Source organism: Coturnix japonica, unplaced genomic scaffold, assembly GCF_054131305.1.
Source record: "Coturnix japonica strain WE unplaced genomic scaffold, WE-NBRP24 Scf046, whole genome shotgun sequence".
NCBI lineage: Eukaryota > Metazoa > Chordata > Aves > Galliformes > Phasianidae > Coturnix > Coturnix japonica.
Genome location: NW_028188949.1, coordinates 2,494,634 through 2,514,599, shown reverse-complemented (window position 1 = coordinate 2,514,599; position 19,966 = coordinate 2,494,634). Strand labels below are relative to the sequence as shown.

General features: G+C 47.3%; 1 long non-coding RNA gene across 1 annotated transcript; it reads right to left on the bottom strand.

The window, feature by feature from the left end:
- Positions 1–8,091: 8,091 nt before the first annotated feature.
- On the bottom strand, positions 8,092–11,884 carry LOC146752379 (uncharacterized). The gene is made up of 3 exons (XR_014940659.1): positions 11,684–11,884; positions 10,191–10,278; positions 8,092–8,527 (listed from the first exon to the last, which is right to left on the bottom strand). It is a non-coding gene; the product is annotated as an uncharacterized LOC146752379 (long non-coding RNA).
- Between the last annotated feature and the right edge of the window lie 8,082 nt (positions 11,885–19,966).

Genomic DNA, 19,966 nt, shown 5'->3' with positions numbered 1-19,966 from the left:
CTTATTTACTAAATACTATATCGAAATACAGGATAACACAATATAATACAGTATAATTGAAAATTGAGCTAACGAATCAAGCAAAATAGGAGAGAGAATGAGTCCCGTAACCGAGAGGCCTACTGTGAATCTAGGCGAACGGCTGAAGGCTCCCACACACTCCCCTGAAACGCCAGAACTCGAAAGACGTCAGTCTGTTCTGCGACAGAGTTAATATAGAGTCCAGGTCCCGTGACCTATCGTGTTGTTCCCTGGGAGATGTAGTCTTCTTCTGTAAGTTGCAGATTCAGTAAAATTATTCATGCTTAATATGATGTTATGATGTGGAATACTGATAGCAAAAATTACAAAATTATTAAACCATGACATTCCACCCCTTATTCTACATCATTACATTATGTTTATACATACATACACACTCATATGTATAATTGTGAATAATCAGCAACCTTATTTTTCTCAACAATTTATATTTATTCCATACAAATCCCTAAGTTGAGAACAAAACTCTATAACCTAACCTACTATTTATTAATTTTGAGAAAATGGCAAAACTGCCAGAAAAAGGAAAACATGTCAGCGGTAGAGGGGAAAGGCAGCGCTAGTAGGGCGTCCCCCACATCAAGGTGCACTCATCCTTTCCCAGCCACCACAGCAGATTTCCTTTTGACTTATACTTCTTTCCATGTGTGCTCTACACATGCATGGCCAGTGCAGGATATAGAGTCCAGATGGAAAACTTGCTTACAGAATGCCTAATTAAGGTATATAGAGAAAAAGTGTTTCCTTAACATTAATCCACTCTATCTTAAGTCCTATACGTAATTGAACTATTCTGTACCTAATTGAAATATTTTCTGAGACTCTACCTATATATTTACAGGAAAATCATTGGCTGCACTCCCCCAACATCAAATTCCCTTGTGGTACACATTGAACATTCCCATTTTTGTCCATCACCCACCATGTGCACCCAGGTCCCTGGGCAAAGACAGTACCCCGGAGAGGTTTGCCCTTTCCAGACGCTGGAAGGACCCAAACTGTTTTTCCCAACACACTCTTTATGTGTACTACAGGAACCTTATCTCCCTCCACGGTACGTAGGGAGCTGGATTGGTTAGGACCATTACGATTACTAGATCCTCGAGTGTTGACCAACCAGGTGGCTTCTGCTAAATGGTTCTCCCAATTTTTATACGTTCCGCCACCCATTGCTTTCAACATAGTTTTCAATAACCCATTGAATCGTTCAATCTTACCAGAAGCTGGTGCATGATAGGGAATATGGTAAATCCACTCAATGCCATGATTTTTGGCCCAAGTGGTTACAAGGGAATTTTTAAAATGGGTCCCATTATCTGATTCAATTCTTTCCGGAGTGCCATGCCGCCACAGGATTTGCTTTTCCAACCCTAATATGGTGTTTCGGGCGGTAGCATGGGGTACTGCGTATGTTTCGAGCCACCCAGTGGTTGCCTCCACCATGGTGAGTACATAACGCTTACCATTGCGAGATCGTGGCAAGGTGATATAATCAACCTGCCATGCCTCTCCATATTTATACTTTTGCCATCGCCCTTCCCCCCAAATAGGTTTCATCCTCTTGGCTTGTTTAATTATGGCGCATGTTTCACAATCATGAATAACTTGAGCAATAGCGTCCATAGTTAAGTCCACCCCTCGGTCTCTGGCCCACTTATATGTTGCATCCCTTCCTTGATGACCTGAAGTCTCATGGGCCCACCGAGCTAGGAATAATTCACCCTTGTTCTGCCAGTCCAAGTCTATTTGAGCCACCTCAATTTTGGCAGCTCGATCAACCTGATGGTTATTTTTATGTTCTTCAGTAGCCTTACTTTTAGGCACATGAGCATCTACATGGCGCACCTTTACAACAATGTTCCTTATTCGGGCAGCAATGTCTTTCCACAGTTCAGCAGCCCAAACAGGTTTACCCTTTCGTTGCCAATTATCATTTTCCCACTGTTGCAACCACCCCCATAAGGCATTTGCCACCATCCATGAATCAGTATAAAGATGAAGCATTGGCCACCTCTCCCGTTCAGCCACATCTAAAGCCAGCTGAACAGCCTTTACCTCTGCGAATTGACTTGATTCTCCTTTACCTTCGGTGGCCTCTGCAACTTGTCGTGTGGGGCTCCATACAGCAGCTTTCCATCTGCGATGCTTCCCTACAATACGACATGATCCGTCTGTGAATAGGGCAAATTTCTTTTCGTTTTCTGGTAGCTCATTGTATGGTGGTGCCTCTTTAGCACGTGATACCTCTTCTGTAGGTGGTGTTTCAATTTTTTTACTCTCAGGCCAGTCCATGATCACTTCTAGAATTCCAGGACGGCTGAGTTTTCCCATTCGAGCTCGTTGAGTAATTAATGAAATCCACTTACTCCAAGTGGCATCAGTAGCATGATGGGTGGAGGGAACCTGTCCTTTAAACATCCAGTTTATTACTGGCAAGCGAGGTGCTAGAAGAAGCTGAACCTCTGTCCCAACTACTTCAGAAGCAGCCCGAACCCCCTCATACACGGCTAAGATCTCCTTCTCAGTTGGAGTGTAGCGCTCCTCAGACCCTTTATATGCTCGACTCCAAAATCCTAGGGGTCGGCCTCGGGTCTCTCCTGAGGCTCTTTGCCACAAACTCCAGGTGGGACCTTTCTCTCCAGCAGCAGTGTAGAGGATGTTCTTCACATCCTGTCCCGTCCGTACTGGCCCCAAGGCCACGGCACGGGCTATTTCTTGTTTTATCTGCTCAAAAGCCTGCTGCTGCTCAGGACCCCATGAGAAATTATTCTTCTTCCGTGTTACCTGATAGAGAGGGCTCACTATGTGGCTGTAGTTTGGGACATGCATTCTCCAAAAGCCCACTACTCCCAGAAAAGATTGGGTCTCTGTTTTATTTGTGGGCGGAGACATAGCAGTGATTTTGTCAATCACATCTGCTGGGATGTGACGACGTCCATCTTGCCATTTTATGCCTAAGAACTGGATTTCCTGGGCAGGCCCCTTCACCTTGCTGCGCTTAATGGCAAAACCAGCTTTCAAAAGAATTTGGATTATCTGTTTCCCTTTCTTGGAAACCTCTGCTGCTGTATGGCCCCACACTACAATGTCATCAATATACTGCAAGTGTTCAGGAGCATTACCCTGTTCCAAAACAGCTTGGATCAATCCATGGCAAATTGTTGGGCTGTGCTTCCACCCCTGGGGTAAACGGTTCCAGGTATACTGAATACCTCTCCAGGTAAAAGCAAACTGTGGCCTACATTTTGCAGCCAATGGGATGGAAAAGAAGGCATTAGCAATATCAATAGTGGCATACCACCTAGCTTCTTTTGACTCCAATTCATACTGGAGTTCTAGCATGTCTGGTACAGCAGCACTTAATGGAGGTGTAACTTCATTCAGGCCACGGTAATCTACCGTCAGCCTCCATTCCCCACTGGTTTTACGCACTGGCCATATGGGGCTGTTAAAAGGCGAGTGCGTTTTGCTAATCACTCCCTGATTTTCTAATTGGCGAATTAGCTTTTGAATGGGGAGCAATGAGTCCCTATTGGTGCGGTACTGCCGTCTGTGAACCACTCTGGTGGCAATTGGTACCTCTTGGTCTTTTACCTGGAGCAACCCCACAGCAGAAGGATCATCTGACAGACCAGGTAAAGTTGACAGCTGCTTAACACCATTTGTGTTTACAGCAGCTATCCCAAAGGCCCATCGATACCCCTTGGGATCCTTGAAATATCCCATCCTAAGGTAATCGATTCCCAGTATACATGGAGCCTCTGGACCAGTCACAATAGGGTGTCTCTGCCAGTTTTTACCAGTGAGGCTTATTTCGGCCTCCAACATAGTCAATTCTTGGGAACCCCCAGTCACTCCATGGATATATATTGGTTGTGTCCCTTGGTGACTTGAGGGCATTAGGGTGCATTGTGCACCAGTGTCCACCAAGGCTTTATATTTCTGTGGTTGAGATGTGCCAGGCCACTTAATCCACACAGTCCAGTATACTCTGTTGTCCCTTTCCCCCCCCTGGCTGGGGGCAGGGCCCCTCTATTGTTTACCTCGTTGACTTGCAGCAACTGGAACTCTCCCCTTCTTGGAAGAGTTCACCTTGGTAGTTGTTTCACCTTGTAATTCTTTCACTCGTGCCTGAAGTGCAGAAGTGGATGAATTACACCACTTCTTCATGTCCTCCCCATGACTACAGAGGAAAAGCAACAAGGCAAGACGTGTAGTCTCATTGTTGATTCGAGGTGACTTATCGTTGTCATTTGCTTGAATACGAGGACGTCTCTTTTTTATGGTTGAGATTTTCGATGATACAGGTCGAGAGGAACTCATGTTGTTTAGCTCTCTCAATAGGCGATCGTGGAAATCCTGGTTTCCATCATCTGGTACCACCGTGGATTCATCTACATCAGGCACATTAGCCAATTTGTCAATAATATCACTTTGTGTTTCCTCCACTTTGTCTAACCTTTCCACTATTTTTTTCCCATTTGGACAATGGCTGAAGTATAAAGCTTAACTTCTGTAGCGCTTATAAATAATTCAAGCTCCTGAAGTCTGCTAATTAGCTCATTTACAGGGGGCTTTCTTTCCCCTTTGCCATATACCAATGCAAGTGCACTGGCATGCTTTTCTGGAGCTGCCTTTGTAAAGTCACGCCACATTTGTCGTGGAACGTGGACTGCTTCAGGATCATGTAATTGGTTTGGATTGTTACGATTGAACTGGGGGCTGTAGAGCATTTCCACCAGAGCCCTTTCTCTCAAAAATTGGATACCTTTCTCCATATCAGTCCATTTCTTTTTCTCAGGCTCCAAGTCCCGTTTAAAGGGGAATCTATCTCTTACCGCTATCAACATCCGCTTCCAGAGGGTGTAGGACCGATTTTGGCATGTGCCTATACCTCTGTCCACACGTGAGTCCCTGGAAATGCTACCCAGTTGGCGAGCTTCACTGCCATCGAGCCACGCACTGTTGGCACCATTGTCCCAGCAGCGAAGTAACCAAGTGACCATATTTTCTTTTGGCTGACGTGTGAAATCCTTTCTCAGATCTCGAATTTCACTCAGTTTAAAAGATCGATCAATAATGGTCGTAATACTTTGCTCACCTTTTGCTCTATCAAGAGTCCCAGGTGTTGATGTTGGCAGCTGTGTTGATGAGGCTGCCCCATCTATAAGTTTGGACTCGAGAAATTCTCGTAAAGAAAATCTAGCTTTTGGCTCCTCGTCTGACTCTGACCCTGACTCTGACGCTTGTGTTATTTCCTCCAGGCGACCTTCCTCCTTTTTCCTCTCTCCTAACTTTCTCTCTCCTAACTTTCTCTGCTCCTCTGACTTCTTCTCCTCCTCTAACATCTTCTTATACTGCTCTAACAACCTCTGCTCCGCCGACTTCCTCTGGTCTTCTGACTCCTCCTGCTCTCCTGAGTCCCCCTGACCTCCTGAGTCCCCCTGCTCTCCTGAGTCCCCCTGCTCTCCTGAGTCCTGCTCTCCTAACTCCCTCCGCTCTTCTAACTCCTTCTGCATTTTCTCTATCTGAGTTGAAACTCGTTTTGTTTTTCGCCCTCTTACAGGGGCAACCAACATTGTATCTGGTGCCCCCGGTGGTTGGTTAAGTTGGAGTACATACGGTTCAGACTTGAGGGTGTCGCATTCTGCCCTGAGGACGTTATAACTAGACTGGAGGGCGTCGTGCTCAGACTGGAGAGCGTTGTGCTTACACAGGAGGGCGCTGCGCGCTGCCCGGAGATTGTCGTACCTGGACTGGAGGTCTTTGTGTTCAGACTGGAGAGCGTCGTAGTCAGACAGGAGCTCGTCGTACAAAGACCGGAGGGTGCTGCGATTGGCTTTGAGGGCGTTGTAGTCGGCCATGAGGTCAGTGTACAACGAGTCAATAGAGTCATGTTTGAACTGGAGATCGACGCACTCAGATTGGAGGGCATCGTGTTTGGACTGGAGAGTGTCATACTCGGACCGGAGGGCGCTGTGCTCGGACTGGAGAGTGTCGTGCTCGGACCGGAGGGCATCGCGCTCAGTCTGGAGAGTGTCATGCTCGGACCGGAGGGCGCTGTGCTCGGACTGGAGAGTGTCGTGCTCGGACCGGAGGGCATCGCGCTCAGTCTGGAGAGTGTCATGCTCGGACCGGAGGGCGCTGTGCTCGGACTGGAGAGTGTCGTGCTCGGACCGGAGGGCATCGCGCTCAGTCTGGAGAGTGTTGAGCTTGGTCTGGAGGGCATTGTGCTCGGTCTGAAGAGTGTTGTGCTCGGTCCGAAGGGCATTGTGCTCAGTCTGAAGAGCGTTATGCTCGGACCGGAGGGCATTATGCACAGACTGAAGAGTGTTGTGCTCGGACTGGAGGGTGTCACAGTTGGATTGGAAGGCATCATGCTTGGCCTGAAGGGTGCCGCACTCAGACTGGACGGCGTCATACTTGGACTGGAGAGTGTTGTGCTCGGTCTGGAGGGCATTGAGCTCGGTCCGGAGGGCATCGCGCTCAGTCTGGAGAGTGTTGTACTCGGACCGGAGGGCGCTGTGCTCGGACTGGAGAGTGTCGTGCTCGGACCGGAGGGCGCTGTGCTCGGACTGGAGAGTGTTGAGTTGGGATTGCAGGGAGCTTTTCTCATCCCAAAGTTTTTCTGCCTCAGCTCTAAGACTCTCCTTCTCGGCCCTGAGACTCTCTCTCTCAGCTTCAAAAACTTCCCTCTCAGGAATGGTATTGACTAAGGCCCAATAAGCATTAGCTAGGCCCAAAATCATTTGTGCCTCCTGAGATCTGCCTGAGCCACAACATTCCTGCCTCAAATATGCAATCAAACTCTCAGGATTCTTCAAGTGTTCAGGAGTGAAGCTCCATAACACTGAAGATGTCTGTCCTTTGAGAATCTCTTCAATTCCCTGCCACTCAGTATTCTCTGGTTCTAGGGAAGACTTCCTCCGGATGTTATAAATCCAGATACTGAGTGAGATTATTACAATAATCAACAGTAAGATCAGGGAGATTAAGAGTGTGGCCCACTGATCATTCAAAAACTGCATAAAGGATTCATAGAAAGAAAGAGGAGCACGCTTAAAAATCACCATTTCTGTATAATTAGTTGCATTAGTTGCTCCCTCTGGAGCTGTATACAGATACGAAGTGAGCATTGCTAACCATGCTTTCAATCCATTATACAATTGTATAGCTCCATAAGAAAAAGTGGTTAGCTTAAACATGGCCCAATATGTTCGGAGCGTCTCAAAAAAGGAACCAATGGCACACAGTCCCTGGTAAAACAAATTTAGTAGAGAAAACATTTTTTTTTTTTTTTTTTCCCTCCAATAGAGAGAAAAAAGTAAAAGAAAACAAAGCTCAGCAGTGTTTATAAAATATACCGGAGTATTGGCAGTCCGCCTGGACTTTCAAGGTCAAGCTCGCAGGTGCAGAATCGCAAACACGAGATAGCTCCTTAACAGGGAAAAAAACTCGTAGCTCTGTTAAAAGCTAAAAGAGTAACAGAAGAAAACACAGAAAAAACAGCAACTCAATTTGCCCGCATTCTCCACCAAAATCTGTCACGGTTTGAACTAAAAATCCACCTGCGTCCGTGACAGGGGCCGTGGGCCCCGGAGGGGCCCTAGGCCGAAAAGAAAAAGTTAATTAGGAAAAGAAAACAGCGGCAACGATCTAAGGAGGCACACTTATTTACTAAATACTATATCGAAATACAGGATAACACAATATAATACAGTATAATTGAAAATTGAGCTAACGAATCAAGCAAAATAGGAGAGAGAATGAGTCCCGTAACCGAGAGGCCTACTGTGAATCTAGGCGAACGGCTGAAGGCTCCCACACACTCCCCTGAAACGCCAGAACTCGAAAGACGTCAGTCTGTTCTGCGACAGAGTTAATATAGAGTCCAGGTCCCGTGACCTATCGTGTTGTTCCCTGGGAGATGTAGTCTTCTTCTGTAAGTTGCAGATTCAGTAAAATTATTCATGCTTAATATGATGTTATGATGTGGAATACTGATAGCAAAAATTACAAAATTATTAAACCATGACACCACCACGTATGGCAGCCTCAGGAAGTCAGCTGCAACTACAGACTTTGTCAGAATGGAAACAGGAATCGTCAGTTAATTGTGACCTCTGAACTCATTGCCACCATCAGAAACAGGCACTGAAATCGCTCACTTCACTGCAGCTGGTTACCTCCTGATTTTGGGAAAATGCAGACACGGAATTGAAGGACACCAGCAAAGTGACATCTACTTCATTGTAGGTGGTTAAGCTTGGAAGCAGGACTTGAGCAAGAAAAGCTTCTCAGCTCCTTGTAAGGCACTAAGTGATGGGATGATTTCCCATCCCTGCAGAAATCCTGACCTCTGCCACAGGTGGCTGAGTGACACAAAAGCTGTGTCCTTGGTTCCCAGCCTTACCTTCTCATGTCGTTCATCTTGCTCTGCAGCTCCTGCTCTGAATAGTCTTCTTATATTCCCACATGATGTACCCTGAAATACATCATTTAGTGAGTCTGAACAAAACATAAGACATTAATTGGAACTATGAAGAAATGTCTTTTGCACTTTACTTGGAGAATGTTCCATCCTATAACTTCTGCTCTCAATTGTAACACATGATTTTTTATAAAAAGAAAGATAACAAGTCAGCTCTTCAGTGTGCACATTGATGAAACTTGGTGAAATACAACTTTAAGAAAAGGTAATTTGAAAACTTCAATATTCTTATCACAATCTCTGCTATTAGTTACCGTTCCAATGTTCTGATCTGATGATGTGTCTCTCAGAGCTGTTTTGTCACTCCCCCCCTCAAATGCACTTCAAGTGCTTTAGGAGCATCACTGGAATTTTGAATAAACTCGATATATCTTAGCAAAGCTGCTACAGCTGCACAACTGAAGTACTTTGGAAAAAAAAGAAATCTTTAATGAACGCTGAACAGTGTTATTTAATTATAATCCAGGTAATTAAATTAATTAAACCAAGGAAATCACCTTCCAGTCCCTGAGCTCTCACCAGGGAAATCGCTTCCCTGCCAAGCAGATGTAACCAACACAAGCTGCTACATCACTCTAGGGCCCCACTGAGTCTTCCCAAGGGGTCTCCAAAGGCTTCCCTGTTGACTTCTGGGAACCTGGGAACACTCACATGGAAGCCAGTGCCCCCTAATGTGCCCCAGAGGTTTCTCAGGGCCCTGCAATTAGCTCTACAGACATCCAGACATGCCCCAGAGCAAGTATGTGTGCTGTAGGGAGCCCACGAGACATTCCAGAGCACCCTAGTACTCCTCAGTGCACTCATGGATGCTTCACCTGTCTCTAAATATGCCCTACTGGACTTTGTTTTCTCTTCTGGAGCTTTCCTTAGTTCTCAGCTTTGCTTTCTCATGCCATTTACCTCGCTCCACAGCTTTTGCTCACAATATTCTCTCTTGCATTCCCACCTTCCAACAGAATCACAGAATTGTAGGGGTTGGAAGGGATCTCTAGTGATCATTGAGTCCAACCCCCCTGCCATGGCAGGTTCCCTACACCACGTCGCACAGGTAGGTGTTCAGGCGGGTCTTGAATATCTCCAGAGAAGGAGACTCCACCACCTCCCTGGGAAGCCTGTTCCAGTGCTCCGTCAGCCTCACCGTAAAGAGGTTCTTGCACACATTTGTGCGGAACTTCCTATGCAGAAGTTTCAGCCCATTACCCCTAGTCCTGTCCCCACGCACTACTGAAAAGAGACCAGCCATGCCACTATGGCCCCCACACCTCAGGTATTTATAAACCTGGATCAAATCCCCTCTCAGCACCGCCAACGACAACCCTCTGCACTCTGCCAGTCAGACAGTTCACGACCCACTTCACTGTCCACTCATCTATCCCATACTTCCTCAGCTTTGTTATAAGGATGTCGTGGGGGACAGTATCAAAAACCTTTCTGAAATCAAGGTAGACTACATCTACCACTCTAGCCCCGTCCACCCAGCCAGTGACATCTTCATAAAAGGCCACCAGGTTGGTCAAGCACGACCTCCCCTTGGTGAACCCATGCTGGGTACTCCTGATAACCTCCTTATCACCCAGTTCTCTGGAGATGGCATCCAGCACAAGCTGTTCCATCACCTTCCCTGGGACAGAGGTGAGGCTGACTGGCCTATAATTACCTGGCTCTTCCTTCTTGCCCTTTTTGAAGACTGCAGTGACATTGGTCATCCTCCAGTCTTCAGGCACCTCCCCAGTTCTCCAAGACCTCTGAAAGATTACAGAGAGCAGCTCAGCAATGACCTCCACCAGTTCTCTCAGCCCCCGTGGATGCACCCCATGCACCCATCCCATGTATTTATGGACATTAATGTTTCCTAGGCAATCACAGACCACCTCTTCCCTGACTAAAGAGAAATCTCCTATTGTCCAGACTCTCTCATTAACCTCCAGGGTCTGGGATTTCTGAGGGAGAGCCTTTTCACTAAAGACAGAAGCAAAGAAGGCATTCAGTGTTTCTGCCTTCTCAGCATCCTCTGTTATCAGAACGCCTTCCTCCCCCCCTTGTTTTTTGTTTATTAGCAAACTATTAATATACTACAAAATAATAGCACTAATTACTAAGTAACATCACCATGCCAGCATCCCGACCACCTGCTTTAGAGATTTCTCCTTCATTTTGTGCAACACTTCAAAAACTGCAAAGGAAAAAAGCAAGTACAGAACCAGGACACCACTTCCCTCAGGATTTTACAGTCTCATTCATGTCTCACAGATGGAGGCCCTGACAACAAGAGCTGTGTCTGTCCATAACAAGGACTCACCTCTGCAGGTGCAGGGGCAGCTCTCAGAGAAGCCTTCTTCATTTCTGCTTTCTTCTCTTTTTGTCTTTTGACTGGGAGGTGGTGTTGATCTGCCTGAGGGAAGGGAGGCCCCTTCAGAGGGATCTAGATAAGCTGGATCAACCTCACTGGGCTGAGGTGAATGGGATGAGGTTCAGTGAGGCCAAATGCCAGGTCCTGCACTTTGGCCACAATAACCCCATGCAGCGCTATAGGCCTGGGGCTGAGTGGCTGCAGGACTGTGCAGAGGAAATGGACCTGGGGCTGTTGGTCGATGCTCAGCTGAACATGAGCCAACAGTGTGCCCAGGTGGCCAAGAAGGCCCACGGCATCCTGGCCTGTCTAAGAAATAGTGTGGCCAGCAGGAGCAGAGAGGTAATCATCCCCTTGGACTCAACACTGGGGAGGCTGCGCCTCAAGTCTTATGTTCAGTTTGGGGTTCCTCGCTACAAGAAAGTCATTGAGGCACTGGAACTTGTACATGGAAGTCTGTCCCTCGAGCAGCTCCCATTCATCATCAGCTCCCATTCTGAACCCCACTGTGCAAAACAGCAAAACTTCTACTGCAAATGGCTGCAGTCACCAAAGCTCAGCCCACTATCCAGGTATCAGCCTTCTCCCTTCTGTTTTCCATCTTAGCCCATAGTTTTGCTTCCAGAAATGGAACTCCTCTTTAACAGCCAAAACACAAACTAATACATCACTTTCACTGCTCCTTCCCGCACCCCCATAGGAATGGTTACCTGACATCCCCTACAGCACAGCACCTGCTCACAAGTATCATTCAAACTCTATTCTTTCATACTTCTTGAGAGAGGACAGTAAAAACTCACTTATGCATGGCGGTAAGGACAGTCTGTCCCCATCACATCCCTCTGTGTGCTGAAAGCTGCCATTGGATCTCTTGCAGCCTGCTGGCTGCTGCTCACAAACACAGGGAACTGCACCACACTGATTCTAAAGAGAGAAAGGAAGAAACTCTGGTGGGAATGAGCACCCAAGGTTTGCAGAGATGCTCCAGATTGTGACAGAGATGGAATATCAGAGTGCTGGGACATGATTGATCAGTAAGGAAAACACTTGGAAGCACATTCAATCTGCAGAAGCTGTAATTACTGGGCACAGTCAGCTTTCCTATGGCTCATCTGGAGGAGGCGGGTGGTCTCACACATCTGCTCAGGGGCTTCAGCTGAGACACTTGCACAATGCTGGGATCATTCTGATGGAAACTATGTCTTCAGATACCATGGTTAAATCCATCCAAAATGATCAAGCCGAGCCTTAGCTCTTGAGCAGCACTTCTTCCCCACCCTTCACTACTCCAAGCAGCTCCAACAAACTTCTCAGAAGAAATCCAGGCCAGCACAGACCTGGCAGACCAGAACCAAGTGCCGCTTGTGGGACGGCAGTGCCCACTCCTTGCTTCCACCCTGCTCCAGCAGGTTAAGGAGTCTGAGCCTCACTGGCCTTTGACAGCTCAAGACTTTCAGCACCTCATGCCAACATTTCTCACTAAGATACACCTCAGGCATTGAATTCTCTTCTCACTACCTCCTCCCAGTCCTCTCCTAGGAACAGAAACCATTCAGATTCTACAGCAAACTACAGCATCTGCACTGCAAGAGCACACTGAACCACCTGCAACAATGAAACATGGTTTTGGAGAGTGGGTTTGAAAACACACCTTTAGACAGCTGTCTCCCTGTAGCCAAAAGGAAACCAAGCAGCAAAAGAAGAGTCCAGCCTGAAACATGCCCATGCTACTAGCCCAGGTTTTTCACAGTGAATGTAAAATCCATCCTGCTCTTGAGGCAACAAATGACCAGTGGGTCTCCCCTTGCTCCACCCCTTCTCCTTCAAAGCCAGAAAAAGAAAGAAAAAACAAGCAGAAGAAACCCAGACGTACCTTTCCACACACAGAGCAGAAAGTGGAACAGCAGTTGGTCTCCTTCCTGAGACATGGTGGGGAGCATCCCAGAGGAAGCCCAAGTTCTTTGCTTCTCTCCACAGGGACTTCAAGCACTCTTGGCAAGAGCTGCTTTGGTTCTTTCTTCAACTGCTTCCATCACCAGAATCTCCTTTGGAAAAGGAACACTAAAGAAAGAATCAGCAAATGAGAAAGAATGAGCAATAACCACTTTCCCAGCTTTCTTCTGACATGCAATTTAGACTCACGACTTGGGCAAGGTCTTAAAATCAGCTGGTTACAAGAACTGTCCCAAAATATATCCAGCTTCTGTACAGCTGCCGTTATTTCTGTCAGTGAGTGTAATCACAGAATCATAGAATGGCCCGGGCTGGAAGGGACCTCAAGGATCATGAAGATCAATCGCCTCCCTGTCCCTGCTGGCCATCCCCTCTTCTGATGGAGCCCAGGGGACCATTTGCTCTCTGAGCTGCAAGAGCACGCTGATGGCTCACGTTCTGTTTTTCATCCACCAGGACCCCCAGGTCCTTCTCTGCGGGGCTTCTCTTAAGGACTGCTCCTCCCAGGCTGTACAGATGCCTGGGATTCCTCCAGCCCAAGTGCAAAACCTTGCACTTTGCTGTGTTCAACCTCATTAGATTCACCTAGGCCAACCTCTCGGTTGAGCTCCCTCTGAATGGCATCCCTTCCTTCCACTGCATCAGCCGCACCACTCAGCAAACAGCAGAGGGTGCACTCCATTGCATCATTGGTGTCACTGATAACCATGTAAAAAAGCACTGGTCCCAAGACAGACTCCTGGATGACACCACTTGTTATCAGCCTTCACCTGGACATCAAACCATGAATCACCACCCTCTGTCTGTGGCCTTTCAACCAATCCCTTATCCACCAGGTGGTCCACCTGTCAAATCCACATCCCTCCAGTTTAGAGATAAGGATGTGGTGGAGGGCCATGTCAAAGATCTCGCTCAAGTCCAGGTCAATGAAATCTGTTACCTTCCTTTTGTCCACAAATGCCGTCACTCCATCATAGAAGACCACCAGATTGGTTAGGCATGGCCCTCCCCTGCTAAAGCCACGGTGGCTGTCTTGGATCTCATGCTCATTCCTTATGTGATCAAGCATGTCTTTGAGGCAGATCTGTTCTTCAGCATTTTCATCACAGTTCTACATTTGAATCAAATAATTGGTGTTGCTGTCACCAAGAAAACCTCTTTGTCTTCTACTCCTGCTGCAGCTTTCACCAGAAGCAAAGGGAGAGGCCACCTCCTGGATCCAAATTTTAAGAAACCAACACCCAATAGGTGTCATCTGAAGTAAAATAGGAGAGAAATCAAGATGACTCTTCTGCATCCAGCTTGGATCACTCCCTCACTCAGGCACACCACCATCAGATCAAGGAGATGCTGCCTTCAGCTTAGAGATTGTATGGGAAATCACAGTTTGAACCTCTGATTAATCAGCTGAGGCAAGTGTTGGGTCAGCTGCGGGAGCACAGGTGAGAGTAATGGAGCTGTGCTCACAGAAAGGGTGGACCTCGACTCCACCTCCTCTGAGACCTCATTTAAAGGCTGACCACCACTGAGGCAGCATCTCTTGGAGATTGCTCCCCAGTTGAGACTGCCTCAGCTTTCTGGTCAAAACATTGACATTGGTGAGTTTTCCTTTGCTAACAACCTTTGACTATTGACCACCATCTTGGTTAACATCTTTTTATTAGCCACCCTTACAGAGACCATAAGGGTTTGGGCTTCCAAACTCTCAGCAAGCATTTGGATCAGACAGCTTCCTGCTGGGGAGCCCCCTGCATCACTGCTGCCTCCTTTGGTACCGTACCTGCAGATGCTTCAGAACTCATTAGCATGGACTTCCTTCCTCCCCTCAGCAGCTGCTCCTGCACTCACCTTCATTCCTGCTCAGATACCGGCCGCCTCCAGCACCAGCTGACCTGCAAGACAAAGAAAGGAAAGGTGGGAGTCATGCAAATCCCCAAGAAGCCCAAGGCTGCATCACCACCACGTATGGCAGCCTCAGGAAGTCAGCTGCAACTACAGCCTTTGTCAGAATGGAAACAGGAATCGTCAATTAAGTATGACCTCTGAACTCATTGCCACCATCAGAAACAGGCACTGAAATCGCTCACTTCACTGCAGCTGGTTACCTCCTGATTTTGGGAAAATGCAGACACGGAATTGAAGGACACCAGCAAAGTGACATCTACTTCATTGTAGGTGGTTAAGCTTGGAAGCAGGACTTGAGCAAGAAAAGCTTCTCAGCTCAGAATCACAGAATTATCAAGGTTGGAAAAGACCTAGAAGATCATCTGGTCCAACCATTGCCAATACTTCCCGGATAAATCATATTCCATACATCACATCCAAACGTTTCTTGAACACTCCCATGGTCGGTGACTCCACCACCTCTCTGGGCAGTTCATTCCAGTGCCTGACTACCCTTTCTGAGAAGTAATATTTCCTAATGTCCAGCCTGAATCTTCCCTGGCGCAGCTTAAAACCATTCCCTCTAGTTCTATCACTGATTACTCGAGAGAAGAGGCCAACCCCCAGCTCACTACAACCTACCTTCAGGAAGTTATAGAGAGTTATAAGGTCTCCCCTGAGCCTCCTCTTCTACAGGCTGAACAATCCCAACACCGTCAGCTGCTCCTTGTAAGGCCTGTGCTCCAAATCCCTCACTACCTTCGTAGGTGAAGACATTCCAGAACCGCAAGGTTTTCCTGCATGGAGAGGCTCAAAACTGAATAGGTCAGACCTCCTCCTCTCCATCATTGCTGTCACGTGGAAGGCTGTCCTTGGAACTGCAGTGACTCATGCATCCTAACTGCACTCCATTGATGGAAGCACACCGTGCATCATCGCTACTTGCCGGGGTGTTCCTGCACTGGCAAGGGATGGATTCACCTGGAAAGAGTAGATACACAGCAGTTAGTGTAAACTTTCACTATCCAAGGAGGCAAAGGCTTGGTGCTGCCTGTCAAGCAGGTTTCAAGCAGCTTGCGAGACTCATTTGGGAAAGACAAGTGTCAACCAAAGATGTCAGGCACGGCTCGAACGCAGGAATACAGAAAGAGGTACAAGCCCACTGAAAGCATGAATTCTACCTGTGTTGCTGACAAGCAGTGTTTTGAAAGCTGGATTTGCACCCTTACCTGCCAGGACCAAGACTTCAGCTTCAGAGGGCTCCCTGGCACTGCTCTGCAGTTGGTTCTCGGCCACAGGGGATGGTTTGCCCAGGCAGAAGCAGGAACGCCAACTGCCAGCTGCTGACTCTGCCCTCTTACTGGGAGAACTTGGTCTGGAGAGAGAAAACAGAGCATGCTGTCAGTCGTGGTGCAGGGTGAGGGAAGAGCTGCACTGAGCCCTTGCCAATAGTTGCCTGTTCCCAGCACTACCTGGTTTCTGCTGAAACACAGCTTAGAAAAGCCCTCTGTTTCAAACAGCAGAGGACGCTTCCATTCCTACAGCTCAGCCCTCAAGTCCTGCTGGCTACATTTGCTTTTCTCTGGGGCTGGATTCTATATGAATTTGGTCTTGTCCCACATAACACAGCCAAACAACTTCTCAGCCTGACATGTTATTGAGTCTGGCCCTCCAGAATAATTGGTGCACTAACAAGCTCACAACATGCTTGATTAAAGCACGGAATTAAAAAGAAAGTCAGCCAAACAGAGGGTCACATAGAACAAGAAATGACAAATAAACACTCCTGAAAGGCTACGTACTGCAAACAGAGGGAACGGTGCGGAACAGGCTGGGTAGGGTTTATTCCACATCGAGCACAACAAAATCTGCACTAAAATGGGATGGGGGAATTCCATTCCACCACCAAATACAGGTGTCTCCAAGAGGCAAAAAAAAAAAAAGAAAAAAAACAACCCAGAAGTTTGAACTTCAGAAGTTCAGTTCCTTTTCCCATTTCTGTTACTGTGAAGAAAATAATGCCATTTGTGTCCAAACTAAGGGCAAAAGAAATAAGTAACTCACATGACAAATGCACAGGTGTTGAATCTTCAGCATCCATTAAATCCAAGTTCCTTGTTTTTGTGGGTTTTTGTGTGTGTGTTCTGCTTTGTGTTGTGGCATTTATTTATTTATTTATTTTGTTATTTTTTAGTCAAAAGTTATTAGCAAAGGAAAACTCACCAATGTCGATGCCTTGACCAGAAAGCTGAGGTAGTCTCAACTGGGAAGCAGTCCCCACATCCCCCTCTGCCCCCCCCCACAATGGCCACTCCCGCGCACTGCAGCTCAGCCAATCGGAGCCGGCGGAGCTGCTGCTGCCCAATGGGAGGCCGGGGGAGGCCGGCGCTGGGACGGGGAGAGGAGAGAAGAGACAGAGGCAGCACTGAGGTGGGATGGGCTGATGGGGAGTGCGGGGAGGACAGGGGGGTGTGGGGCTGTGGGGGGGGCAGAGGGGGATGTGGGGCTGCAATGTGTCAGCGTCAGGAGCACAGGTGAAGGCAGCTGAGCTGTGTGAGCAGTTGTGTTTGAGTCTGGCTGCAGCTCTCTTAGACCCCACTGAAGGGCTGAGTGCCACTGGGAAAGGATCTCTGTGTGGAGATTGCTTCTACTAGAGGTAGTTCTATCAGACTGTTCTATAGAGCTGTGCAGGGGCTGTAAAGGGAGCTGAGGGGGACTGTAGGGGGGATATGGGGCTGTGGTGGGCCATAGGAGGACTAGGGGCTCTAGGGGGCTCTGAGGGTGTGTAGGGGTTGTGGGGAGCTATTGGAGGATATGGGCAGGTATGGGGCTTTAAGGGGTGGTGTATGGAGAGATAGAGGGTTGTGGGGGCCTTAGGGTGATATGGGGCTACTGGGGGCTGTCGGGGGCAAATATGGGGAGGAATATGGAGTTGTAACAGATTGTGGGGGTGTAGGTGTGGTATATATATATCTATATATATAGATCTGTCATTGTCTTCATTCGAAGAAATCTGAAAATAAAGAGTCCCAGCTGATAGTAAAGACTACCCAGAGGGATGGGATGACCATATGGACTGTGCTGAGGATGCTTTATAATGTGTGATAAACACTGTAAAGCAGTGTTGCTCCAGGAAATGGCCCAATACGACACAGAAGCAACTTTAAATATCTTCCAGTCACAAGCTGTTCATATCTAATGTCTATTTTACCCAATGTTTTCCAGTTCCAGAAGCAGAGGATGCCTTTATCAACAAGCAGAAGGTGCAGAAGGAGGTGAAGGCTGCACCAACAGAAAATGCCATGCTGAGCTGTGAGGTGGCCCAGAAGAAGACGGAGGTGAAGTGGTACAAGGAGGGGAAACTGATCACCTGGTGCAAGAAGTTCAGGGTGGAGTCAGAGGGCAAACAGCGTCGGCTGGTGGTGAGCCAGGTGGAGAAGAAAGATGCAGGGGAGTACAGCTGCGAGGCTGCTGGCCAGAAACTCACCTTCAAGATTCATGTCACAGGTAAGACAGGTGTTGTCTGAAATACAGCAGAGAACAGTAAAGTAAAATCTAATTTCTATTATACAGTGATCCAGATGCAGTAGTCTGTGCTGAGGTTTTTTCCCTAGACTTGATTGCCTGGGTTTGTAGAAAGTATTTGGTTTTAGTATGGCACAAAGACCTGTTTCAGTCTGTCTGTAGAATAATAATTACTGATATATGTACAGTGGAAGCAATATTCAAGATATTATTCAAATCTCTCCTGTGCCAGAGATCCCAAACTGTAATTCCTGTTCACAAAAATATTTGACTAAGATAAGTATGTGCAGTGAGGCTGGAGTGCATGTTGTATGTGCAGCCTTTCATAGCAGGAGAAGCAGGAACTTCTCCTAGTAGTACACTGACTTTTTACTATGCCTTTATGTTGGAGGCTGCATCTGGATAGTTGAGTCTGCTCCTCACAGTAAGAGACCTGGTAGAGCTGACTATTCCCAGAGCTCAAAGCAAAATAGATAGCTGCAAATCACACACAAAGAAGAAAGGACTGTGTTGGTGAGCATATTTCCTTTGTGCCTTTGACAGTCACAGTTGTGGCAATGGTAGAGGCCATGAGGAGTCTGTTCAGGAAGCCAGGAGTACTGTTCTGGGTCATGAAAAGGCAGCCAGTGATTTGACTATCACACGTTTATGTGTTTTGATGTTTCACAGTGGGTCTGAAGTAAAAGGAACTCAGGTTTTGGTTGCCTGCAGGTCAGATGTTCTTTTGGGTTCAGTATGTTTGCATAGTGACTTGCAACCATGGGACTGGTGTTCAAGGACCCTCTTGGTTCCTTCAGTTCCTGGGTTCTTTCTTGCCTAGATTTGACACTTTGTTTCAACAGAAGAGCTGATATTCTCTAGTGAAGGCTATTAGTTTGGGCACAAGTGGTAACCTAAACCTGTTCCAACCTGTACATACAAACCTGCAAGATGGTCTCATTTCAGTCCCTCAGTCAATACTTTTTCTTTTCTTCCCTCAGAGCCAAAACCTGTGTTTATAAACCAGGAGCAGGTGCAGAAAGAGGTGAGTGCTGCCCTGGCAGCAAGTGCCTCCCTGAGCTGTGAAGTAGCACAGGATCCAACCGAAGTAAAGTGGTACAAGGATGGAAGACTGCTTGCCTCCTCCAGAAAGTTCAGAATGGAATCTGTGGGCAAAACACGGCGTCTGGTTGTGGAGCAGCTGGAGAAGAAAGATGCTGGAGAATACATCTGCGAGGCTGCTGGCCAGAAGATGACCTTCAAGTTGGAAACAACTGGTGAGCATTCGCTTTGGGAGCACTAAGCAGCTTTGGTGGGATGTGGTTGGGGTGGAATGGGTGGTTTCATTGACATGAGAGAACAGGCAGTGATGCTGTGAAACCAGATGGATGATGCTCAGCCTGGCCATGTGCCTCAGAGCTCTTTGCTCAAGGAAGCCAAGTGTAGTTGTGGGTTTGCTCTCAAGAGCACAGTTTGGTAGGGATGAGTTGGCGGTTGGACTAGATGACCTTAGTGGTCTTTTCCAGCCTTAGTGACTCTGTGGTTCTCTGCTTCAGGAAAGACCTACTCGCTGACTTACACACGCATCCAAGTCAAGGATGCAGCAGAAATAAAATCTATAGCAGAAAAGGCAGAATCTCGTGCCCATCTTAAAGTTAAAGGTAATTATGCTTCTGATGATCATTTTGCTTAAATTATCTTATGTTATAAACCAGCTAATATCCTTTGCTTGAATGTCAAGG